Here is a 6,955-nt window from a genome sequence, read left to right as displayed (position 1 = left end):
TCTAGTCCTTTTATCTTTGCTTCTTGATAAGTGGTACATATTTGGAAGGGCGACTTAACTTGCTTCAGGTCTTCCTTTGGCAGGGGGCACTCATGCTCCTCTCCTTGATTCAATAGGGCATATGAAACAATAGATAACTGAGGTGCTTTGTTGACTTCGATGTTCTTGTTCAGTAAGCTGAGGGTCCACCCTGCCAGTCTCGGGTTGGATACCCTCCCTTCATTTATGCGGCCTGACATGACGTATTTTACTGGTGTGAGAGTCATCTTCAGAACAATGGGAGACATGCCTATCAGTTACCCCAATGGTTCAAAGCCCAGGTCAGGGCTAAGATGTCCTTTACACAGGTGGAGTACTGTTTCTCAGTGTCACACAGCACCTTTGAACCATAGACAATGGGTTAAGACCTGCATCCGGTGTCTTGGAGCAGAACAGCACCCAAGCCTCTTTAGGTGGTTGCCAGTTGTAATAGAAATAGGGTGTCTGGTTTTGGGTAGGCAAGAGCTCAAGCTTCGGTGAGTGCTTGCTTCAGTTTGTTGAAGGGTTCCTTTTGCTCTTTGCAGCACACCCATTCTTGTCCCTTTTTAAAAAGCTGGTATAAAGGATGTGCAATCTCTGCGTAGATTTCCACAAATTCTCTTGAAAAACCAGTAAGTCCCAGAAACAAACTAAGAGCAGAGATGGATGCTGGGAGCTTACATATTAGCTTGACCTGCTGTCTTCTTCCATGTACTCCTAATTCAGTGCCTAGATACATGACTTTCTGTAATGCCATCTGCGCCTTTGTCAGACTTATAAAAATCCCATATCTTTTATTTTGCCAAAAATTATATCCAGCATTTTCAAGTTGTTTTCCTTGGATGTTGTGGCAATTAAGATGTCATCTACATAACTCACAACATTGTCTTTTTCACACACTGTCCCCCACATTTTTGTCACACATCTGTGACAAATTGAGGGCGCGTTATGGAACCTTATGGCACTCTGCTGCTGGTGTGCTGCCGGTTGTTAAAGATAAACGCAAATTTATGCCATGCTGATCTGTGGAGGGGAATAGAGAAAAACACGCTGGACAGGTTGAGAACAGAGAACCATTTTGCACCTGTGGCTATGGTGGCCGTGATCTTGTTAAATTTCGCCACCACTGGTGCTAAACAAGGGGTGACTTTGTTTAGCTTGCGGTAATCAACCGTTAGCCTTCACAACTTCAAGACCAGCCAGATGTGGGAATTGCATGTGCTCGAGGTCTTGACAAGCACTCCCTGGTTTACCAACACCTCAATAGTCTCTTTTAATCTCTCTTCTACAGTAGAAAAGTATCTGTACTGATGTGGCTTAGGGTCTGGGCCATCAATTATTATCTCTATCAATTTTGCCACAGTGCAGCTTGTTGGTCGCGAATCCACTGAGATGTTTCCTGGCAATCTCTTTTACTTCTGGGCTCCACTCTGGCATTATCAGCTTTTCAGATGTCTTTAAAGCTGTCACCCTGTGCGATGCTGGAATTGCTTAGGATCCTGTACTCGCTATGTCTTGGACTAGTCTTCTATTTTGCAAATCCACGACAAGTTTCAATTGGGATAGGACATCAACTCCCAATATTCCATTTCCATCCAGTAGGCCAAACATTGCTTTTGTGGCAATCTTGTCAATAGCGCAAGTAATTGGTTCTGGAAATGGTACAAGGCTCTCTTTTCCATTGAATCCCTCAAGGATATTAATTTATTTTATGGGCTATTGTTTTACCTTTGACTCGGCTTTAGAGCAAATAATAGATATGATGGCACCCATATCAATTAGCATCTTCTGCTGAAATTGACCTAACTCTCTCTCCTCATTGTAGCTTTTACTGCTGGTCTTCCCCACTGTTCGCTGGATATTGGCGCCACCGCTGGGGAAGGAAGGGGAGCCTGGCCCTGTCACATTAAGTTAGGACCATTGTCTACTCGCTGCTCCATACGAGTGTTTGCTCTTACCTTGCCATCTTAATATTTAGCTAGTCTTTTAAGAAGCTCCTTGGTTGGTAATCCATCTATTTTGTCTTTTGGCTCGTACCTAAGCAATTGTCTCCAGAGCATGACTCTAAAAGACTTAGCCTCAGTTGCATCCTGATTATTTATTCCTCTTTCTGGCTTGCTGGAGTGAGAGCCATGTGTCCTTTCTGCTTTCTTCTGATTGTTGCTGCTGAACTTCTTTCCTTTTCTGTACTTTCTATTACCCTCTTTGACCCCAGCTATCCTTTTTTCTTTTGCCAGTGTGATGGGAAGGCTTCACGTTGGATCTCAAAAGCTTCCCACAGCTTGTCTTCTAGGTCTTTCAGCACAATGGTGTTAGGATCCACTGCTCCGATGATTGCCTTTTAAGGTAAGTAGCAACCCTTATAATAAAGTCTCTTTAAATTCAGGGGTATTACAGGCTGTAGCCCCTGCAAGCCAGTATAGAAGTTTTTCCCTATTCAAATATTTTTCTGGATGCTTGCCCATCTTCTGTCTCTCTGAGTAGAAATTCCCAATAATATTACTGTGGGAATAATAAAATTTGTATACTCTTTCACACATCTTCATGACATTCTCTGTATTAGCCATTTGGATGTCCCCGGGTAGGGCACTATATTCATCCCTGTTCATGCACTCCCTTAAGAGTGCAGCTGAATCGCCTTTGCTGATTCCAGGTAAAGTACTGACTTTGGAGAGCCAGTCAAGGGCAGTTTCATGATTTAATGGCCCCAGAGCCTTTCCTGGGGCTTTCGCCTGTTCTGGTGTATACAACTTAATTTTGTATCTAGTCTCTGCTGGACAAGAAGATCCACAATTTACAACCGTGGTTGTGATCAGCGCCATAGGAAGTCCTCTCCTCTCCTCTCCTTGATTTCTTCAGCTTCTGCTATTCTTAAGGAAGCTGAAGGCTGGCACCTTACTGCTTCTTCCTTTATGGACCCTTGATCACTTGCTCCTGCTTCTTCTGTATCTTCCAAGTCTGTCTCAGACTCCCATCCTCTCAATGGGTCCAAACTCATTGCTGCTAGCATCCCTTGAGTTTGTTTTAGCTTCTCTTGCAATCTATTAATTTTGCTATTACAGGTAGTGTGACTGGTTTGACTGCCTTGGCTGCTCTTTAACTCCTTCACCAGTTCTTGGACGGCTGCTTGCAATTCTTCATTCTTCGTTGCTAACACGTAGTTCTCTCTTTCCTTTTGCTGAGGAGGGCACTTAACTCTTGAAGTTGCAGCTCCAGTTTACTGATTTGAGTCACATAGGTTAGATTCTGAGCTGTGAACCCATCCATTTTACTACCCAGCTTTTCCATTTCCAGATCTTTTCCTGCTAAGAGATCTTTTAATTGGGAGATTTCCTGCCCTTTCTCCCTACAGTGCTTGCTTAATTCGTTGCCTGCTATTGCTAAACCATAAATGAACACTCTCTTCCACATCTTGCAGCTCAGGCTAGGCTTAGCTCCTACAAACTCTTCCCATTTTTTACATAGAGTGTCATATACATCTGCCCCGGTAAATAAACCTTTTGACCATGGGTTTTTAAATTTCCTGAATGATTTACACAATATTCAAAAGAATTTTTATTTAACTTTGGTGTCCAACCAGCTGCTCTGTATGTTTTCTTACTCATTTTCAAACCAGTCTGACCTACCACAGCCTGCCCAAGTTCCTTAGTGGGAGACCCACTTGCTACTGACTGTCAGAGTCAGCAATCAGCAGCACCCAATTGTCTGAATTGGTGTGTGCTCAGAGCTTCCCAGCTCTCACAGGACGTGCACAACCTCTTGGGCTGGTGTCTGTTTTCCTTCAGTCATCCACCAAGCTATCAGAGCCGGCGCCTACTTAATCACAGCTCACCAGGTCATCCGGAATGAGCTTTCCAAAAGACACCGTCTTTTCCAATACCAAAAGGCCCACCGGGTCGTCAGGTCTAAGCCCACAGGACTCACTGTCCTCCAACAATTCAAAACCCACTGGGTCATCCAGAATGGGCCAGCAGGGCTGAGCCAACTGCTCGAGCCTGCACAGGACTCACTGTCCTGTCTACCAGATCCTTCAGCTAAGCTCTGTAGCACTATAGACTGAAGTCACGCTTCCTGACTATCAGAGTCAGAGCTCCCCTGGATTCTCACCAGTGCTACAGCTAGCAGCAACAAGGTCAGTTTTGAGTTCCAAGAAACTACTGTCCCTGCGTCCAGTACTCCCACCCTCATGGTCAATGGGACGTAGTTAACAATACCGAGTAGATAATAATGCAAATAAAACAAAACATACTAATGTAGTAAGATGTACAAACATAAGTAAGTAAGAAACCTTTATTACAGGATTGGCTTTTATTACAGGATAGTTTATTACAGGATTGGCTACAGGAGTTGTCTCTAGTGTGAGATCTGAGATACAAATTGATCTGAGATATATGACTGGCTCTTGGAGCTGGAAGTAACCTGAATATCTTGTGATCTTTGGTGTAGATGACCATTTAACACTAAGTCCAGCTTGCCTGGGTGGCGAGATAGACTGGAGAGCCTAAGGGGACTGCCAGTGACTCCATGGTAAGACTGTTATAGTGATCCAGGAGTTCACATTTGTTACTGGGTTGGTAACTTCTAATTATAGAACACACCACCAGTTTGTTTTTTCCCCACAGTCCGCCCTGGGGTAGGCACTCACAGTCATGAGCCACTCCAGACAGTGTGACAGGTTTGCCTACCTGTGCTACAATTACACCTCCAATTGCAGCATAGACATCCTCTAAGTATCCACTTGACAGCCAAGGGAGTGACTGTGAGATCTTCAGACTGGGACTTAGGTAGAGGATGAGAAAGACCAACAATACAACAAGAAAAAAGTGCTTCTGTCAGATAGTCTGAGGTTTGACCCAGGTGACGGTTGTGCAGCTGGTATTTGCAGCCAGCACAAACACATGGCCTAAAACAGAGGTCCCCAAAGTGTCTGGCTTGCCCCCCTGGGGGGTGTGGAGGACCATCCATGGGGCACAGCAGGGCCTGACGAGCCTCCATTGGGGTGGGGAGGGAGTGCCATCCAGCCCCTCCCCACCCCCAGCTCTGCTCCACTCCGGCCCCCTGCCACATCCCCAACTCCCAGCCCCGCACGCACCTGGCCACGGCTCTGTTCCCAGTTCAGGGCTGAGGCTGGGGGCAAAGCCAGGAGTGGACCCACATCTGCCCATGGGGCCAGCTGCAGCCCATAACCGCAGCATAATCCCAGACCCGCCCCCAGCCTTGGCCCCAGCCTTGGCCCCGTTACCTTTGTCCACATCCCCTTCCCTCCCCCTGAGCCATGTCCCCACTCCTGGCCTCAGCTCAGGGGGGCCGGGGTGCCATGGACAGGGGTAAGCAGGGTGTGCGACCCTCAAATGTTTGGGGACCACTGGCCTAAACTATGTAGGTGTTGCTTGGTTTAGGCCAGGGCAGCATTTCTGCAGTGTTTGGTGTTTTGTTTTGTTTTTTCCCCCTCTAGCCTGTCTGCTAGAGCTGCAGGAGCAGCAAGTGGTTTCTCTAGTGGATGGTATGTCCAGACGATGAGATGCTCTGAGACCCAGCAGGGCCCTGTTGTGCAGAGGCCTGTATTCTAAGTTGTCCAAAGTAACATAAGTTTAACTTGGCCTGTTATGTAAAATTGTTTATGAAAGTCAGCAAAAGTTGAAGGGAAATAGTTGGCCCAAACTGGATTGTTTAGGATAAAAGAGCTGTCCTAACGGGACTCCAAGGCTCCTGGTAAAGTCATAGGTAGGCATGACAATAAGCTGAAGGATTCTAATAATGGCAGGAAATATTTATAATTGTTTTGATTGGTAATGTTAATGGCGTGCAGTTGCCCTCCCCTCTTGGATGTTGTCTGTTTGGGGGGAGAAGGGGGACAGGTGAACTGGAAGGAATGAGCTTCACCATCATGTCTGCCAGCCACATTGTCACCTGGGACCCTGTTGGGTCTTTGTCTACTGTGACACTGTTGGGTCTTCCTCTCCCTGCTCTGGTCAGGCTCTGACCAGACTAGGCCAGAAAGCAGGAACCACATGACATCGTCACCTCCACTGTTACCTGCACACTCTACGGCACCCACCTTTACCCTTCTGTGGGCTCACGGTAAATCTTACGTTCTGTGGGTTTGTGGGGTCTTTTTACCAGTGAAAGAGCCTTACACAGTAATATCCTTAACCTCTATTTATTAACAATCACCAAAACAGAATGCAAACACTAAGCATACAATGCTCACCGCTCCCAATAAGGCAGACAAACTTTTCCCACTGGCCAGTCAGGATCAGGTCGTCCATGGAATCCAGCTTCTCATGATATAGTTGGCAGGGTGCTAAGGTCTTGCAGTTCTGATCTTGGGCTGTGTCCTGGAGTTGGTTCCAAAGAACTTCCTTTGGGAGTCTAGTTTATATAGTGAAACTGGAGTCCTGTTTACCTGTACCTTAACCAATCATTTTACTAAAGTATTACAAAACAATTCTTCACCCAATCATACCCCACCACCTTAGCTGATTTACACCTTGCAAAATTTGTTTCTGTTTGTTACATAACTATCAAAGAACCAGACAGAAATGACACAGACAAACAATAGAGAAGTAGGGACCATAAAGGCAAAACAATAAAGAAGTAGAGATTTCACACCCATAACTAAGTGATTCCTTGCCAGACAGAATGCTGTCAGACAAAGTTTTCTTTAAATGTCTTAAGATCTGTTTCTTTATCTGGTGATGCTGGGTGCTATTAGGACAGGATCGCCTTCTTAACAGCCCAATATTACATTGTTTTAATATAATTTAGATGGGATGTGGGAATGCGACTCTCTGCTTCTTAGCTCATGGCTGCTGCTCTCCTAATATGGCTGCAGAAAAAGGCCCCAGACCTTACCCACCAGCTTCATCTAAATCCCAAACACTACCTGGAATATGAGACTTTGGTTCCTGCTGTCATACTCCCTCCCACATGTGTC

This window comes from Lepidochelys kempii, chromosome 1 (genome assembly GCF_965140265.1).
Source record: "Lepidochelys kempii isolate rLepKem1 chromosome 1, rLepKem1.hap2, whole genome shotgun sequence".
Lineage (NCBI taxonomy): Eukaryota > Metazoa > Chordata > Testudines > Cheloniidae > Lepidochelys > Lepidochelys kempii.
The sequence above is the reverse complement of the archived record's forward strand: the minus strand, read 5'-3'. Positions refer to the sequence as shown.